Raw genomic sequence first — 19,187 nt, 5'->3', positions numbered from 1 at the left:
AGAAGAGACAAAGCATGGGAGAGAGAGAGGGAGGAGAAGGGGAGAGAAGAGAAGAGGAAGTGAGAGGGGGGGGAGGGGGAGGAGGGGGAGGGAGGAAAAGGAGAAGAGAGAAGAGGGGGAAGGAAAGAGGAGAGAAGAGAAGGGGAGAGGAGAGGAGAGGAGAGGAGAGGGAAAGAAATAGAGGAGAAAGAGAAAGAAGTAGAGGAGAAAGAGAGGAGAGATTATCGATGTACTTAAGTCATCTTGTAACCCAAATAACATATGCATTGTTATGTAGATAACCACCTTTCATCCACTGTTGCAACTGGATACACAAACTCCAACAAGACCTTACAAGACCTAACAACCCTATTTATCTGACAGAGCATAGCTCATATATCCCTGCTGTTGAGTGGTGTGTCCTTTGTGGTGAGTGACAATCTCTGAAACTTGCTTCCTTCTTCCCTCTGGCTCCTGTGGCTAGGTACCAGCATGTGAACCAGGGCCGAACACGAGAGGTTGGCAGCCTGCTTCCACAGAGCTGTGCACCTCCTACATGGGTGCTCACTCCTTCCTCCTCTGCCAGTCACATGACTCCCATGCCAGTGTCCACTCCACTATGTATTTGAGGCATTCCTCTAGTGCTCTTAATATTCATAATATTCATACAATCAGGACCTAGTGTGTTTGGCAGTTCCCCTGTAACCAACTTGTGGAAAATAACAGACAAACAGTCATACGGGATGGGCTGAAATCTGTATCCTCAGAGGGAATCGTACCTCAAGGAGAACACAGAGCCACTGGAAGTTATTTGAGTACCAGGTACACTGTTCCCCTGGTCCACCTTACTCTTGCTGCCTTTTCTGAGCAGCCTTATCCCTGATGAACTCTTTTACATGACCTTTCATGTATGCAACCATTGGCACACCATGGGGCACCATGTATCTTTCCATTGCCTTTTGAGGCACCTGAAATTTCTGTTTTCATCAGAATGACGAATCAGAGAATCAGTTTGCACAGGCAAAACTGATTGTGATGCTTTCTTGAGGATACCAATGAATTCTAGCTTCTGCTTCAGACACCCCCATGTACTAAGTAATGCTACAGAAGGTCAGTCTATATAGTGTAAAGAAACGCGAGAGGGTTAGCAATTATCCAATGAATTCAAACAACATAGTTAACCAATCTAGATATAGCCAGGTACCACCCACCCCCCAAAAAAGTCTTTCCTCAATGATTCATTAATTCTGGGAATTAATTATACAGTTGACTGCTAAGTATTCCTTGATATAAATCACTCCTGTGAAGTCAGATGCTGTACACACATAAAAGAGTCATTTAGAAAAACCTAAAAAGGGGACACGTGGTAGTTTGTGTCTAAGTATGTTTCTTTCTTGTTTGTTTCTGAGGCAATCAGGGTTAAGTGACTTGCCCACGGTCACACAGCTTGAACTCTGGTCCTTCTGACTCCATGGCTGGTGCTCTATTCACTGGGTCACCTAGCTGCCCCACTTCCAAGTATTTGAAGGGCTTCCATGACCTCGAATGTGGAACTAGTACCAATGATACATTACAAAGAGGCAGATTTCAGTTCAGTGTGAAGAAAAACTTTTCCCCACCCAGAGTTGTGTAATAATAGCTAACATTTATACAGGGCTTACATTTCTATAGTGCCAGGCACTGTGCTAAGCTTTACAGTTATCCCCTCACACCAACCCTGCAAGACAGGAGTCATTACTATCCCCATTTTAAATATGAGGAAACTGAGGCAAACAGATTCAGTAAATGGCCCAGGGTCACACAGCTAGCAAGTGTCTGGAGCTGGATTGGAATTCAAGTCTTCCTGACGCTAGACTCTATAGACTGTGCCCTAACAACACGCAGGGGTGCTTTCTTCACATCACTGCAAATATATGAGCAGATGCCAACCAGATGTCAGGGCTGCTGTGGAAGAAATTCTTGCCCTGGGAGGGGGAACTAGATGAGATAACCCCTCTGGCATCTCTCAGTTCTAAGAGACTAATACCATCCTCTCAAAACCTACCAACTGTTTGTAGATTAATTTTGCTTCTTCTACTAATATACTTCCCTTTTATTACTAGGATACTGATAGGGGACAGATATTTCATGAAATGCCTCCTGTGTGCAAAGACCTGGGGCACACAGAAAGTCAAAGCCCCCATGCCCTTGTTGTCAAGAAGCTGTGACTGTCCAGTCACGGGAAGACCAAGCACACACTGAACTACCTACATCGCAGTTGTCTTGGTGAGGAAAGCACTTTGTAACCTTCAAAGTGGAGAAATGAGAAAGGGGAGTGATCGTGAAAAGACAATTTCAAAAGCAGCAGGAGACACAGGAAAGGAACCACGCTGACAGATGCTGGAGGAATGACTGAAAAAAGGCCATTGGGATTATTAGCAACTCACGTCACTGGCAATCTCAGAGTAGCTTCCATGAGAATAGGAATAACTAACCTTTCCACGTGGCCTAAGGTTTACAAACCACTTTACATAAATCACCTTAAAGCAAATTTGAGAACTGACCTTTCAAGCTATGCAATTATCTGCTCCAACTTCCTTGGGAGCCAGGTACTTCTGGGTATTATTAACTTCACTTTAAAGATGAGGAATTGGGGCTTGGAGAAATAAAATGACCGGCCCATGCATGGTTAGCCACTTAGGGTGAGAGGAGGACTTTAACCCCCTTCTCCCCTGACTCCAAATGGAGAACTGTACTGCAAGGTAGCAGTGCTCACAGTAGCTCTGGAATAGAATGGGAGGGCCAGAAACCACACTGCAAAGGGCTTGGGGAGGAGGTGCTTCCATTTCTTCCTAAGGGGAGACCATGTGTTCGAAAGCTCGATAATGAGAGAAATGTGAGTAAATGGATGGTAGCTAGAAGGGCTGGCAGGGTCAAAGGTTTGGCTTTTGTGTTTCTCAGATATAGGAGATCTATACATATCTAGAGGCAGAGGTGAGAGAGCCAGTGAAGGTGCTAGAAAGGAAGCAAGGTACTGGAGGAGGCCACATGCAACTGAGGGGCTAACCGGGGCAAGCAGAAAGGCTGGCTTTTTTTTCTGAAACCCAAAATTAAGGAGAGAAAAGAAAAAAGGGTAGGGAGAGAGAGACAGAAACAGAAACATAGAGGAGAGAAAGGAGGAAAAAGGGACAGGGAGGAGAGAAAGAAAAAGAGAGGAGGAGGGAGGGAGGGAGGGAAAGGGAAAAATAAAGATTAGGTGCTACAACTAGGTGCCCCAATTTGGTGTCCAAGAGGAGCCAAACTTAGAGAACTAAACTGGAGGGAAGATGCAGCAAATTAACAAAAATAAACTTCTTAGAGAAAAAAAGAATTAGAACCCAGATTGGGGGGGGGGCTAGCCCAGAGGTCACAAGAGAAAGAGAGTGAGTAGAAACTAACTCCATTGTAAAGCAGCAAGCTCTGCCCAATCCCAGGCCCATATTGTCACACAGCTCCATGTCCCCTTCTGCAACACAGAAAGTCCATCATTCAGGTTTTCTCTTTGCCCCACCCTCACCACCACAGCAGAATTGTTATTCAGTTGTTTTTCAGTCGTGTCTGACTCTTAATGACCTCATTTGGGTTTTCTTGGCAAAGACACTGGAGTGGTGCCATTTCCTTCTCCAGCTCATTTTACAGATGAGGAAACTGAGGCAAACAAGGTTAAGTGACTTGCCCAGGGTCACACAGCTAAGAAAGTATCTGAGGCCAGATTTGAACTTGGGAAGAGGAGTCTTCCTGACTGCAGGTCCAGGCTTCTATCCACTGTTCCACCTAGCTTCCCCTATAGCAGAATTAATAGGGTAAAATAATAGATAAAAGTCCATCCACCTGCCATTTCACTATTTCTGAAAACAAGTCCTGAGAGGTGGCTTATAAAGTTTTAGAACCAAAGATTGCTGATCTCTCATTTTCAATTTCAGAAAACATCCCATCATATTGTTTTAAATCAGCGCATACGTCGAATGCCTACTATACAATCAGCTCCTTGCTGCCCGTCTGTATGCTTAATAAGAAGAGGTTTTGTGGTGAGAAAATTAAGTATTACCAATAGATGTCCTAATTTCCAAAAGGGTATTTTGTAAGAGGCAATTATTTCATTATCATTAGTACACAATTAGGCCTGTTAAAAGTTCTGTCCCAGACTGATGAGACCTCATTTTTTACCTACTTCAAAGTGTCTTTGATTTATCTATCCATGGAGATGAAAGGAAAGGAACTCTTCCAGACTGAATGCTTCAAAGCTTCCTGACCAAGAACCCAGACCTCATGTGCAATACAAGACACAGGAACAGCTCATTGGTCCCCTGACGAGTTAGCTGTCTTGGGACTGTGATGTCCTCCACCTAGGAAGGGCCACCCATAAATAAAGCTTTCCTTTTGACCTATTTCAGTCCATTCGATCAACTTCAGGCCTCATTTCCTCTAGATGTCTAGTCTGGTCTCCTCTGGCATGCCTCAGAAATCAAGGCATGATAAATAACACTCCTGTTCCATTCCGGCTTTCATGGAAACCTGTCCAAGTGAAATGGTTTGCATTCTAATCTCTAAACCACAGGCAGACCATGGAAAGAAGCCTCATCCCCTGGATTAGGCAAAGGTTCTGGGGAACAGCATATTTTCCTTGAGGAGCAAAGAGGAAATGAGCCAAGTGACACTGTCTGCTTTCTGAGATCTGGGGCCAGATCCTATGAAATATCACTTAACATTAAAATTAAAGTGCCACTAAAATTCCCAAGTTATACTTGCCTAAAAAGGTCGTTTATTTTTCATGGATCTTATCTGGAAGACTCCTGCATCATATGAGGAGAAGCTTGATTTTTCTCCCAGGAAAGGAAAAAATTCCCGCTGAGTACCAGGCCCTGAGTACCAGGCAATAAAAGCCTTACTAAGTGAATGTAGGTTTCTCAGTCGTGCCCTACTCCTCCAGCCTAACACTATTGACAGAAACTCCATTTAGGAGAAAAAGGACTATCATTGGAACAAAAATGAAAGGATTAAAAGAAAAACAACCTCTTTTGTTTTCACAGGGAATTCTCGAAAGTGCCATGGGCTGAATCTAGTTGACTACCCAAGTTAGAGCCTTAATTCAAGGAGGAATTTTTCGATTTCTTGGGACCAAACATAGAGAAAAGAAGAGGCCAAAACATAGCACTGTTGTTTCTGTATGTCAGTCATCACTTACAACCCAATCCATAGAGGAGGCCACTTGGGTGATATAATCCTCCCAGAAGCAGCATTTTGAGAGAAGCAGCTTGGTATAGAGAGTAGAGAGCCCTGGGCTGTACGGCCGACAGACCTGGCTTCCAATCATGGCTCCTCCCACTTATTTGCTGTGTGTGACCTTGGCAAGTTATTTTTTTCCCTTTCTCAACCTCAGTATTCTCATGTGAAAAATAAAGAGCAGAATAATTGTCCTAGCTGCAATCCCAGGCCTATTGTGGGAAGTGTTTGCTTAAACCCTTCAAGGATACAGAAAAGAGAGCTTTCTCCCAGTCAGAATTTTACAAAACCCTCTTCAAGAAATGTTTGTTGTTTTGCTTTTTGTTTTTTTTTGGGGGGAGGGGAGGGGGGAATGACACATTTTTAAATTAGGCATGAAAGGCTTTTGGGTGGGAAAGTATGGGCCCAATCTAGCGCTTCCTCACTATCTGTAAATACAGAATTTTTATAAGGGAGACAGTTTACTGAGAGCTTTACATTATCATCCAGCAACCCATTATCTGATCATGGCTCTTCCAAAGAGAGGCCTGAGCTTGAGCCAGCCTTAAAGCAGCTGTCTTTGGCAGGAAGTAACAAGGCCCCTTTCACCACTCCTCGGGTAACAGTTCCTCCAGGGGTATCACCTGTGCTTCTCCAGCTCAGAGATGAGGGGAGGGCCAGAGGGAAGGATAAGCTTATGGAGACAGTAGGGTTTGGACCAAGGATTGTTGGGCCACCAGCAATGGGCTACGGGGGCAAAAATGGGGCTGAAGAGAAGAGTGGAAAGACCAACTGGAGCTCAGGTCACAGAATCCTCCAAATAGAAAATATATACATACACACAAACACCATCCTGCCTAAGTTTTCCATTTCCAGGTCTCGTGCTCCTGTGTTTTAAAAAAAAATCACAAGTTCTGGTTCTACAATGGGTATTCTTTACCTCATTAACTCAGTTCTGCTATCTAAGGTTTGGGGAGCACGTTTGGGTCGTTCTGGGATTTGTCTGAAAGAGCCGAGTGCTTTTGACCAGCAGATGAAGAAATCCAAATAAGGAGATCACCGTAGGGAAGACTTGAGAGATCATCTGGTTCAATCCTCCCATTTTATAGGGAAGGAAAGTGGGGCCCAGACAAAGGATGTGACTTGCCTAAGGTCACACAGATGGTGGGGCTAGGATTTGAATGGGAGTTTCCATTATTCCATGTTGGTTCTCACCCATTCACCACACACACACCCCCACAGGAGACTGCATGTACCATGTGGTTCAAACCACCTGTTCCCCAAGATCAATACTTCCCCAAATCTTGGTGGTGATGGCCTTTTCTTGATCCTCCTCCTTGGCAGACCCTCAGCAGCCTCTAACACTCTGGCCCCCCTTTTCCTCAGTCTCCCTTCTCTGTAGTTTGTCATGGCCTCACTCTCCTGATTCTCTTCCTCCTTGTGTGTCCCTTCCTTCTTGGTCTCCTTTACTAGATCTTCATCCCATTCATCTCCCAAAGCTCTGTCCTGGGCCCTCTTCTCTTCTCCCTCCCTTGGTAATCACATCAATTCCCATGGATTAATGATCATGTCTATTCAGATGATTCTCAGGACAGTTTATCCAATCCTAACCTTCAGTCTCACGTTGCCATTTGCCTATTAGAGATTTCAAATGGGATGTCCTATAGGAATCTTAAATTCAACATGCCCAAAACTAAATCCATAACCTTTTCTCTCAAGCCCTACCCCCCACCCCCATTCCTAATTTCTTTCTTCTGTCTTCCCAGGCTCACACCCAAGATTATCATTCCAGACTCCTCCCTCTCTCTCAGCCCCTCTGGCCAGTGTATTGCTAAGGCTTGTAGAGCTTACCTTCCCAACATCTCTTGTGAATGCACCTGTCTTTGTCTTTGTCTATGACAGGGCTATCAACACAGTGCAGGCCATCATCAATGCTTGTGCTCCCTGCCACAAGTCTCTGCGAACTCCAGTCTACCCTCCACTTGGCTCTTAAAGCCATCTTCCAAAAGAGTAAGGCTGAGCATATCAACCCCTCCTCGCTTCATATTCAATACGCTCTAGAGGCTCCCTATCACCTCCGGGATCAATTAGAAAATCTTCTGTTCAGCATTTAAAGCCTTCCATAACCTGGTCCCTTCCCACCTTTCCAGTCTTTTTATACCTACCACACACGTGGCAATCCAATGATACTGGTCGTCTTGCTGCTGATCCTCCCACGAGCCAGCTTCAGACTTGGACATTTTCACTTGCTGGCCCACATGCCTGCAATTCTATCCCTCCTCATCACCCTCTTCTGGGTTCCCTCAAGTTCCAGTTAAAATCCCACCTCCTAAGAGGAGCCTTTCCTGACCCAGACTCTAGTGCTAGTGAGCTCCCTCTGCTCATTATTTCCAATTCATTCTCATTATCTCTTGCTTCAACGTAGTTGTTGTCATGGTCTCCTCCACTAGAGTGCAATCTCCTTGAAAGCAAGAATTCTTCACTTTGGTTCGCTCTGGTCAGTCTTTGGCCTTTGTACACCAGCACTCAGGACAGTACTCAGCACCTGCTAAGTAGGTAATCAATGTTTGCTGACCACTTGAGACAGCAGCAACCCCCAAAGCTCTGAGAACCCCAGTGCCCCCCAGACCATTGGTCTGGCTTTCAGCTACATGGAGGGGAAAACCTCTGGCAGGGAAGGGATGGGGCTCACCATCCCTGCTACCAATGACGGGCAGCTAAGCCCAGGAAGAGCAGCATCCCTCCACCCATGTCTGCTCCCAGCCCAGTCCCTACAGCCACCATCAAGGAAGCAATGCTTGTGGCAAGGGGCCTCTGGACGTGCTACAGCCACCGAAGACCCAGAAAGGCAAGTCCTTAGCACTGGAAAACGACATGGACGGATACGGAGGGCAATTTCAGAGAAAACTTGGAAGACTTGGATAACGTAAGGAAGATTGAAATAAGCAGAACCAGGAGAACAATACGTGGTACAACAACATTGTAAAAGTGAACAGCTTTAAAAGACTGAAGAACTCTGCTCAATATAATGACCACCCATGAGTCCAAAGGCCTGATGCTGAAGAATGCTGCCTACCTCCTGACAGAGAGGTACAGAATAAGACACACAAGCAGGATGTGGCCAATGTGGGAATTGGCTTTACTGGATTATGTATATTTGTTATAAGTGTTTTGTTTTTCTTTTTTTGGGGGGGGAGAGGTATAATAGTTGAGAGGAGAGGGAGAAAATGTCAGTAATTGAAAAAAAAATTAAATTTAACTTAAAAAACAAGGTTGGGGCGGAGCCAAGATGGTGTCATAGAAGCAGGAAAACTCCACGCACTCCCCCCATAACCACCTCAAATACCTATAAAAAATGACTCTAAACAAACTTTAGGGCTACAGAACCCACAAAGTGACAGAGAGAAACAAACCTTCCGCTGAAGGCAGCCCAGAAAAACTGAAGTCATTTTACACACACATACACACACACACACACACACATACACACTTACCCCAAACCCTTCTGTCTTCCAAACTTCCCGATACACACGTGTATGAATACATATGTTAGTGTACGTATATATGTATACAGGCAGACATAGACAGAGGGCACAGGACCAATTGAATAGAGGGATGATACTTAGAAGTGAGAGAGGAATATAATGAGAGGAGATGGGGAGAGACAGAATGGGGTAAACTATCTCATACAGAAGAGGCAAGGGAAAATGGTTACAATGGAGGGGAAGAACAGGAAGGCAAAAGGGAATGGGTCAACCTTACTCCCATTGAATTTGGCTTAGGGAGGGAATGACATACACTCAATAGGGTATCTCACCCTCCAGGAGAGTAGGGGGGAAGGGGATGAGAGGGGGGATGATGGAAGGGAGGGTAGGCTGGGGGGGAGGGAAGTTGGAAGCCCACAGTTTTGAAAAGGGACAGGGTCAAAGCAGAGAACAGAACATGTGGGGGGGAGGCGGGATAGGATGAAGGGAAATATAGTCAGTCTTTCATAATATATCCACTATGGAAATGTTTTGCGTAGCTACACATGTACAACCTATATTGAATTGCCTATCTTCCCAATAAGGGTGGGTAACGAGGGAGGAAAGAATCTGGAATTCTAAGTTTTAAAATCAAATGTTTAAAAAAAATTTTTTTTTACATGCAACTGGGAAATAAAATATATAGGCACTGGGGTATAGAGATCCATCTTGCCCTACTGGAAAGCTGGAGGGGGGATGGGGAGGATATGGGAGAGAGCAGATTCGGGGAGGGGATATACAGTGGGATTGTTCTTTTGGGGTGGTGGGTAGGGGAAAGATGGGGAAAAAATCTGTAACTCAAAATTTTGTGGAAATGAATGATGTAAACTAAAAATAAACATAAAACTTAATTTAAAAAAAAACAAGGTTTATATATCAAATTACCTACTATCTCAAGGAGAGGAGAGGTGAGGGAAGAAAGGAGAAAATTTGTAACTCAAAACAAATTTTTAAATGAATGTCAAGGGGTGGCCAGGTGGCTCAGCGAGTAAGAGCACCGGCTCCAGTGTCAGGATGACCTGGGGATCAAATCCAGGCGCAGATACTTAGCACCACACCCAGAAATAACTGGCAGTGTAACCTTGAGCAAGTTACTCAACCCTGATTGCTTTAAAAAAAAATTATATGAATGTCAAAAAATTGGCATTACGGGACAGTTAGATGGCGCAGTGAATGGAGCACTGGTCCTGGAGTCAGGAGGACCTGAGTTCAAATCTGACCTCTGACACTTAACACTTACTAGCTGTGTGATCTTGGGCAAGTCACTTAACTCCAATTGGCATGCCTTCCCCCTCTAAAAAAAATTGCCATTATATGTAATTGAGGAAAAATAAAATATTATTTAAAAAAATAAGATTTAGGTAGGAAAATAAGACACCAATGTGGTTTTATTCATGGAAATGACATTTAAGATTTGTTACCATCGACCTTGCCACTGCACCCTGAGGATCAAGGATGGGACCTTTCCATGTAATTTGCAGCTGAAATCTCAGCCACCATTACCTATGTTATCTGCCATCATTAGAATACAAACTCCTTGGGAGCAGGGACTGTCTAGATCTAGGGTGGGGAACCTTCAGCCTTCAGGCAGGTAAAATTTGGATTAAGTCAAGGCTGTACTTAAGGATCTGGAAGTCCACATGTATCCTCAAGGTCACAGGTTCCTCATCCCTGGTCTAGCTTTTTTATTTGTATCCCTAGCATTTAGCACATTATACAGTAAGTACTTAATAAATGCTTTCTCATTCATCTCACTTTCCAGGTGCAAATGTACAAAATACCAAGCAATCACAGGTGTCTTTGACCTGAGCTTCCACATTGCCATGCCCCCAATCCCTCATTTTAGCCACTGGAGAACGGAAGCACCAGAAGAAGCCACAAGGTGGCCAAGATCTTGCGGCTCGCGGCTCAGTAGCGGCAGAGCCAGGCCTCAAATCCATGTCTCCAGAGCTCTTTCCATTACGCTACACTGCCTCCTCTTAAGGAAGAGACTAATCAGACCTCCCCCAAGGAGTCTCTTCAGAGAAAATCTGACTTTGGGAAAAGAAAATGTCACAGGCAGCTTCTCTGCAGTAGCTAGAGGGGCAGGCTAGCTTTCCTCCAGTTCCTTTTTCCTTTCCAAAAATTCAGATTTAAAACTGAAATGCTTAGGGGCATGAACTGTTTTCTTAAATGCCACATTCAGCCAACTGTAAATTACTGTGCATACTTCCAAAAGGACAAAAAATAGAGAGCAGGCAGCCCACTTACCATTCCCCCTTAGGATAATACCTCCTTTGGAATAGAAAAGGGATAATTGGGTGGGCCTCCCTTCTGGACCACTGGAAGCCCTTCCAAAAAAACAAGGAGCTAAGGCTTTGATGAAAACTGTACTTTGTGCCAGTCAAGATTAGATCCACACCTAAGGATGAGCTGTCCTCCTTTCAGCCAAGTTTCATGACAGCCCTGTGGCACAGTGTGTGAGACTTGAAAATAGAAAATCTAGGTTCAAATAATGACTCTGTGACTCACTACCTAGATGACCCTGAACAAATCATTTGGCCTCCCTGGGCCTCAGTTTCCTCATCTGTAAAATATAGTTCTTCAATTAGATCATGTCTAAGGTCTTAGTTATGTGGCTTCATGGATAGTGTTGGGCTTAGAGCAAGGAAGACCTGACCCTGGGCAAGTCACTTAACCTCTGTGTGCCCCAGTTTTTGGATATATAAAATACAGATCATAACAATACCGACCTCCTCTCAGGGGTGTTCCAAGGATCAAATGAGCTAATATTTGTAATTAACACAGTGCCTGGCACATATCCTATGAATGAGAGTCTCTCTTTTTTTTTTAGTGTCACAGATGGTATAAGGTCATGGTATAAAAATTAAAAATTCTCTTTACTTGACCTATAAGAACTGTGTTCTGGCCTAAGTATACATGGGATAATGTTTGTAAAGCACTTAGCACAGTAATAGGCACTTAGTAGGCAGCTTAATAAACACTTGTTCCCTGCCCCGCCCCCCATCCCACCTTGATCTTTAAAAGGGAGCTGCATAGGAACTCATCAAAGGCCTGGCCAGAAAGGTCAGGCAGGCCCCACAGGAGATCCTGCAGAGAACTCCAGCCCCAGGGGTGGTCGGAACAGAACCACAAGGAGCTCCTGGGTCAAGTCAGAAGCTACAGGAATGAAATCATTCAGCAGGAGACTTATTAGACCAACCAAGTCAGGGCTCGCTAGACTTGGGGCCACAAGGAGGAACAAACCACAAGGAGGAAACAAAAAAAGTGCCTTCCTCTTCACTGGTACTATGAGACGTATGGGCTGGGAGGTGACTCAACAACCACAAAACCTTTGGCTGCTTTGGCACAGGAGGCAAAACTCCCCCATTCTGGGGAGTGTTCTAACTCTGAAGGGTTGTTTAGGGACAGGGAGGCCCAGCGCTTTCCCCCCATTGGGGTGGAGGGCCACAAGGGGCACCTACCCAGAGAGGTACCCAAAGTCTGGAGTCTTCCAGGAGAAAGAAGACAACCTGAGAGCAAACCCCAGCCCTGACACTTTCTTCTTGTGCTGCCTTGGACAAATCCATCTGCCCAGGCCTCAGTTCCCTCATGTATAAAATGAGGGACTTAGACTAGACAGTCTGAGATCCTTATGGCTCTCAAACAATCATCCTAGGATGGATTTTGGGGGAAGAGATTCTGGGAAGTCCCATGGACAGGGGTCCCAGCCAAAGCAATATTGGAAGTCTGGAGGATAAGTCCCAGAGGAAAGTGGAGGCCCACTGGAGGGGAAAGAAGAATTGGTCTGTTTCTGGGTTTGGGTACGAGTCCAAGATGTTTTCCATCAGGCACAATAAAATCCTCTATTCTGCACTTTGTCAGCCTAAGCCAGAGGCCCTTTCCCTTTTGTTGTGGAAACCGAATTCCAAAGGTTCCAGGGGAAACCCTGAGTGGGGGCCCAAGCCACAGAGTTATTCCAAGATTGAACCCCATCCAGATAAGCCCCAAACACTGACCTCCAGCAGTTCTAGGCCACAGGGAAAGCTTCTGTGCTTATATTCTTCAAAAATACCTCTTTTAAGGAACTCAAAGTACTTGCTTCTAATCACCCATTTCTTTAATCTCCAACATTCTTGGGAGGTAGGGATAAAGTGATTATCCTCAGTTTAGAGAGGAAGAAAAGAAGGCCGGGTGGTAAACTGATTACCATAGAGTCCTTTACTCCCCAGTAAGGAACTCTATTCCAGACTAATATACTGAGGGCAAAGAAGGATTAGAAATGAATTACAGTTAGGCAGCATTAAGCGGTCCTGCCTTTATGAATTCTAAAACAGCAGGCTTCATAATTGTATGAGAGAGAGAGAGAGAAAAAAAAAATAGGCTTGGGCCTGGAGGCTACCCAGTTTTTTTCAATGTAGCACAAATCTCAAACTCAAGCTTCCTCTAGAAACAAAAGTCCTTCATTTCAATACCGATGCTCGATATTCACCCATATTGCTGGATGGTTGAGACACAGGGGCACAACAATCCTGAAAAAAAGCGTTCAATAGAAATCCCAGGTTGGGATGTGGGGGATGGAGGGAGACACGGTAAGTGTAAGCAGGCTGCCTACTATCACTGAACAGGAATTTGGGAAAAGCTGATATAAAAAGAGCCATTGGGTATGACTGCCAGGAAGAAAGGATGGGTTGGTCAGATGGCAAGGCAAGGATGACAGGCAGGGCAGCTGGAGTGCTCCAGCAACATCCTGGAAATGTGAGGAGGAAGAAAGGATGGCCTCCAGGTACAAGGAATGGACTATCTACGGTGAACTTATAGAAGGACCAGGATGGGCAGGTAGGGACAGCCTGAGAACTACAATCAACAACAGAAATTTATTAAGGGCTTGCAAAAAATATGCTGGGCAAAGACAGAGATGAAATAGTCCCTGTTCTCCAGGAGTTGAGCTAAGCAGGGGAGGCAGGGTGCACATATATGGTTGAATGCAAAATGTATGTAGAAAAAATACAAAGTAAGATATACCAGTAGACTTCAGAAGGTAATGGGGTGGAGCGGAGGCAGCACCAGCATCTGCAGGGATCAGGAAAGATGTAATGGAGAAGGTGATGTTCAAGCTGGGCCTTGGAGGAAACAAGAGATTTCAACACTTGGCAGGGAGAAGGGAATGCAGTCTAGATCCAGGACTGGGGGACACTCAACCACAGATGAAGTGTTATATATGGAGAACAGCAAAAGGCCGATTTGGCCACTGCAGCGTATGGGAAGGGGAGGCCTGTGTAAGGAGGCTGGAAAGGGAGGCCAGGGCTTTAAAATGCCAAATAGAACACCTACTATCTGATCCCAGAGGTTACAGGGAGTCACTAGATTTACTGGGTAGCAGTGACATGGTCAGACCTGGGCTTTGGTGAAATCACTTTGGCAGTTGTACAGAGGATGGGTTGAAGACTGGAGAGGCTTGAGACAGGGAGACCAAACGACAGGCTACCGTCCAGGCAACTAATGAGGGCCTGACCATGGGAGGTAGGTAGCCATATGGATGGAGAGGAAGGGCAGGGGGAGAGATGTTGTAGAGGCCAAAATGCTAAGACTGAACAAGTGACTGGCTGTGTGAGGTGAGGTTAGGAACCTAAGGGGCTGGAAGGATGGGGACTTTGGAAAAGGAGTGGGTCCAGGGGGAGGCGATGGGGATAATGAGTTCTGTTGAGTTTGAGATGCCTACCAGACATACAGGATGAATGCCAGACCTGCAGTTTGTAATGTAAGACTGAGACTAAGCCCTCTCTAGATCTGGGAGTTATCTGCATAAAAAATGATGATTAAACCCCTGGGAGCAGAGAGAGAACAGGGCTGAGGACAAAATTTAGGAGGACCCTCACAGTTGGGGGCATCACTGGAGGGAGATCCAAACGGACAAGATCACTGATGAATGGGAGGAGAAAGGACACGAGGTTCTAACGACAACATCACCAGGAGCTCAGCTAAACAACTCACCTGGCTAGCTCTGTTTCCTCACCTATAAGTGATCTCTGGGGCCCCTTTAGTTCTAAGTCCTCTGATTCTAAGTCGGACTTTCTGAGGTATAGCAGAACATTCAATGTTGGAGTCCAAGTACCTAGGCCCAAACCTTGGCCCTGCCACTCAACTACCTTAAGTAGCACTCCCTTGATTTCAGATATAGTAGACTGCTGGATCTGGAGTTCAGACACGAGCTCAAATCACACTTCTGCTCACTGTCTGTGTGACTTAAACAAGTCACTTCACTTCTCTAGGCCTCAGTGTTCTCATCTGTAAAATGAGAGAGGGCTACACAAGATGGCCGCTGCCATCTCTCCTAGTTCTAAATCTATGACCCTAAATCTACTCCCTGATGTCCAGGGTCTGGCTGCACTGACTAATAAGCTTCCTTCTGGACGAAAAATCTATGATTCTGGGATCTTACCAAGTCCACCTTCCTCAATTGATTAATCACAACATCAAGGATTTTGGCCTTGTAGGCACTCCTTCCAGAGACCTATATCACAAAGCCCTCCACAGACAGTCATTATTAATTATTACATCAAAGAAGAAAGAAAGGGAAAGAAGGAAGGAATGAGAGAAAGAAGAAAGGAAGGAGGGAAGGAAGAAGGGAAGAGAAAGAAAGGAAGGAAGAAATAAGAGAGAAAAAGAAAGAAAGAAAGAAAGAAAGAAAGAAAGAAAGAAAGAAAGAAACTATCATAGCATGGTGGGTAACCCTTTAGTGATGAGCCTCAATGAACTTGCTAGGCTGGTCCTGAAAGGACAGACCCCGGTCCCCCAGTGGCCCTGCTTGGGAAGCCTTGGTAGGCCCAGAGAGAGCTTGGCCTCTGCTGGTAAATCCTTCCAGAAGCCAGGTTCACTTGCTGGGCAAGATGAAGCACCATCTAACAGCCTTAAATCACAAATCACTCAATCCTGAGTTTTTAGGAAATTACTGGGGTAGAAAAAAAAAACAACTTAAAGAAATATTGATTTTGAAATGAATTTGTAATCAGTAACTGAAAACTCCTAACCAAAACATGGGAATTAACGTGAATAGACTCAGGACTAGACGCTAGCTTCTTGTGCTATAATTTCATAGCTTTTCCATAGCTGTGTCCAATAACAGTTCATATTTCTAGACTGCATGAATTCTTTTTGAGGCAAACGCTACAAGTATGCCTGTTCCCATTTTGCAAATGAGGAAACAGAGGCTCAGAAACATGGAATGTTTTCCCAGCACCAAAAAGTTCACAGATGTTGGAGGCAAAATTTGCATGAGTCTGTCCTGACCCCAAGGTTGGGGCTTGGCCTTCACTTCCCCACTGCCCAATGTTTCCTTAATGGACAAAGAGAAGGAATATGTTCTGAAGCTCCTTTCCACAGGAAAGTGAGTGGCCCTGGGAAGGGGCCCAGCCAACCACACTTTTGGGGTGTTCTCTCCGGGGCCTAACACAGTGATGGACGCTTACTTGTAAGATCAGAGAATTGCAGAATCAGTTGGAAGGGAGCCTAAGAGGCCACCCAGCCCAACCTCCTCATTTGCCTGAGAAGCAAACTGAGGCCTAGAGGTAAAATGACTTGCTCAAGGTCACACTGGCAGGAAGTAGTCATGCTGGGCCTCATTCGAACCCAGGTCCTCTTCTGCTGCACCATGCTGCTTCCTGAGCACTCAATAATTCACAGTGAGCATTAGCAGGTCAAAGGTGTGGGGCTCTTTTTCCCCCTCTTTAACAAGCTAGCTACACAGCTTTGGGCAAGTTCACCCCCCTGTGTGGTCCTCAGTTTCCTTGGCTGTAAAATGTAGTGCTTGGCCTCCATCTCAGAAATCCCTTCCAGTTCTCTAATTCGCATTCCGTCTCCCAGTATTGCACAACACAGCACTTCCTTGGCTTTCAGAGTTCCAAGAATTTGATCTCTTTCCCCACCAAACAAAAGGAGGTAAAAATATCCACCACTGATCAGCCAGATGGTCACAAAATTAGTCCCACAGTGCAGGCCAACATGGAACACCAAGTAACACTGGGCCATATTGCCAAGGGAGGCTGGGCATTTCCTCCTCTGGGGATTCCACTAATGGGGACTAAATTACCATTTTTTCTAGCATAGTCCAACAGCAGTCCTCCGTGGAAGATCACAATAATGCACACTTCTCTAGCTTTTCTCTTGAGATTTTCAAAGTGCTTTCCTCAAACAACCCTGAGACCTCAAAAGTGCTACAAATATTACTGTCTCCATTTTGCAGATGAGGAAACTGAGGCTCCATAAGGCAAAATGACTTGCCCAGGGTCACACAGCTAACAAGTGTAGGGGCCAGAATTTGAACCTGGTCTTTCTAGACTCCAAGATTAGCACCCTCCAAATCGTCTACACAAATTGGCTCTCAGAGCACAGAACTGACCTGGATAGATTCTATGGATCTGTGCAGTTCTAAGAGTCTCCAATCTAGTGCCTGAGAGAATGTAGCTTCCAACAGGCCTTAACTTTCAGCCCAAGGAGTGACTAACCCATCCATGAAAACTGTTCTGTCCCACAGGACTGTACTACATTGTCATGTCTGACCCAGATGGGATCAGGGGATTTTAGAGTTAAAAGGGACCACAGAGATCCCCCAACCACAGAATCAGAAACAACAGATGGACAGGCTCTCAGAGATGAATTCCAAGTCCCTCCCCAGAAAAGTGGTATCTGCTAGCTCTCACCCCAAAAAATCCTTTGACATAGAAACCAATCCTATTTTCTGCATGTTTTGGAAAACTACTCAAGTCACTCAGAATGTCCCTTAGTTGGAGTCCCTAGGTCTACATTGAGCTCAGTCTTTAGGACTTGATCTTCCTCCTCTGCGGACACTGAGTTTACAAAATCCCAAGTCAAACCAAGAGTCTTCCCCTTCTCAGTCATGACCTCCTCCCACCCCATCACCATGTCATACCTCTTGAATGCAAGGATCATCCATTACAGTTATCTGTGTTAGGGTCTCCTCCCCCCACAGTTCTGAAGTTCTGAAGAGGTCAAGAGCAGAAAAAGCTTAAGAAGCCCTGTAAATAACTAGATGAGAAGTTCCCTGAAGGCAGGGCCTGCTTTTAACTTTTCTCAATTTTGCATCTTCCTCTAGTAGTTAGTAGCTAGGTGGGAACTAGGGTGTGGCCAGCAAGGCTTTTAGGCCCTGATATCCAAAGAGTGTAATTTCCTACCCCCCCCCCAGTACTTGGAATACTTCCCGTGTGAGTGCCTCGAGTCTCTCCCTGAGATCCCCCATCCCTGCACCTGGAAGGAGAGACTCTGTGCATCCCACCACCACCCCCAACCACCATCATGCAAAAAATTAATATCTATTGCCTTACACAATAGACAGGCATTTAATAAATATTGGTTAAGGTGAAATTTTTAAAAAGCCTCTACAGAAGTCTGTACCACTTTCTCTCCCCTTTTCATTCCCCATTCCCCAACTCCATTATTTAAAAACTTGGATTCACATTCCAAGAGTTTTCAACTACTTTCAATGGATTAAAATTAAAATTATTTCAAAGAAGCCAAGAATAATTATGCTTTCATATGGTTAAAATGATTTGTGTTCTAGCAATAAGTCTTGGTGGGGGGGGAGGCAGGGAAGAGACATTTATAAGCCATCCAACAGGTCTCAGCTTAAGTTCTATCAGATCTGTGTAGCAGAGACAATGCATTCATCTATTCTACCTATAACCTGTCTGTGACATCCTCTGTCATCTTCCTGAGTAGCTGGGTTGGGCCAGTGTTAAGTTCCTGGGACTTGACAGTCTCATGAGAGTCTGTCTTAACTACCTGGCCAGCAAGCAGACACTCTACAGGAGGGGTTCTTAGTCCAAGATCTAAAAGCTTGGTGATTTTTTACTATTTTGAGAATATCCTTAGTTTCCTGAGGGGCTCCAAATTTTCCAACTAAATGACCTTTGTAACCAATTCAAGGAGTCTCCACTAAGGACCTCCTTAATGCTAGGCCCTAGAGAAGTGGAATTCCCAGTAGTCTTTGGCGCTCTTTTTTTATTTTTTTGCTTTTTGGAGGGCAATTGGGGCTAAGTGACTTGTCCAAGGTCACACAGCCAGTTTTTGTGTTAGGTGTCTGAGTCTGGATCCGAACCCAGGTCCTCCTGACTCCAGGGCCGGTGCTCTATTCACCACACCACCTGGCCACCCCTTACCACTCTTGACAAGAGTGCTAGATTTGGAGTCAGAGGACCTGGGTTCACATAACACTGGGCATCCAAGGGGTAAGGAAACTGAGGGTGAGAAAGGTTAAGTGACTTTCTCAAGGTCACACTTCTCAAAACTCCCTCTTCCCTTGGCTTCTATGCACTGCACTAGTGCCTGTTTTCTCCTCCAACTTCTCTGATCCAGCCTTTTCTGGCTTCTTTCCCTCCTCCTGAAGTGGCAGCACTCATAAGGATTTATCTTTGAACTCCCTTCACTCCTCTCTATGGAGTCTTCTTTAATATGATCATTTACTCTCAT

General features: G+C 45.1%; 2 protein-coding genes across 3 annotated transcripts in view; both read right to left on the bottom strand.

Moving 5' to 3' along the window:
- The window catches only part of LOC138141729 (transmembrane protein 182-like), a 276,562-nt gene extending 275,490 nt beyond the window's left edge, over positions 1–1,072 (bottom strand). The window contains exon 1 of one of the 2 annotated variants that reach the window (XM_069062560.1): positions 1,062–1,072. The gene's annotated coding sequence lies outside the window, so the exon portion shown is untranslated. The remainder of the gene's footprint in view (positions 1–1,061) is intronic. The other variant, XM_069062561.1, reaches the window with a different exon arrangement.
- Positions 1–19,187, bottom strand: part of SH3BGRL (SH3 domain binding glutamate rich protein like) — a 100,671-nt gene that overhangs the window by 70,583 nt on the left and 10,901 nt on the right. The window lies entirely within an intron of this gene.

Source organism: Petaurus breviceps, unplaced genomic scaffold (assembly GCF_028583685.1).
Source record: "Petaurus breviceps papuanus isolate PSGF00001 unplaced genomic scaffold, PetGlider_PUasm1.0 90459, whole genome shotgun sequence".
Lineage (NCBI taxonomy): Eukaryota > Metazoa > Chordata > Mammalia > Diprotodontia > Petauridae > Petaurus > Petaurus breviceps.
The sequence above is the reverse complement of the archived record's forward strand: the minus strand, read 5'-3'. Positions and strand labels throughout refer to the sequence as shown.